This window comes from Bison bison, unplaced genomic scaffold, assembly GCF_000754665.1.
Source record: "Bison bison bison isolate TAMUID 2011002044 unplaced genomic scaffold, Bison_UMD1.0 scf7180017864355, whole genome shotgun sequence".
NCBI classification, from domain to species: domain Eukaryota; kingdom Metazoa; phylum Chordata; class Mammalia; order Artiodactyla; family Bovidae; genus Bison; species Bison bison.
The window spans coordinates 245,613-246,025 of NW_011494927.1; positions in this window are offsets into that span (position 1 = coordinate 245,613).

A 413-nucleotide genomic window follows, 5' to 3' on the forward strand; every position below is an offset into this window, starting at 1 on the left:
TATATATATAATAATTTTTGTGACTTTTTTTTTCCTTTTCTTTAATATTGTATTTTTTAAAATCCAACCTCTACTCTAGATTTTTAATCTTTGCTTTTTGGTATTTGTTATCAATTTTGTACCTTTAAGAACCCAGTCTTCAGTACCCATTTTTACTTGGGAGCGAGATTACTGGTTTGACTGCTCTCTTCCCCTTTGGACTCTCCTTTTTCTCCACCAGGTCGCCTCTATCTCCTCCCTCCCCCTTCTCTTCTCTACTCAACTCTGTGAATCTCTTTGTGTGTTCCAGATGGTAGAGAACACTTAGGGAAATGATTACTGGCTGGATCTGTCTCTCTCCTTTTGATTCTCCCCTTTATCCTCCTGGCCACCTCTGTCTCCTTCCTCCCTCTTCTCTTCTCTGTATAACTCCA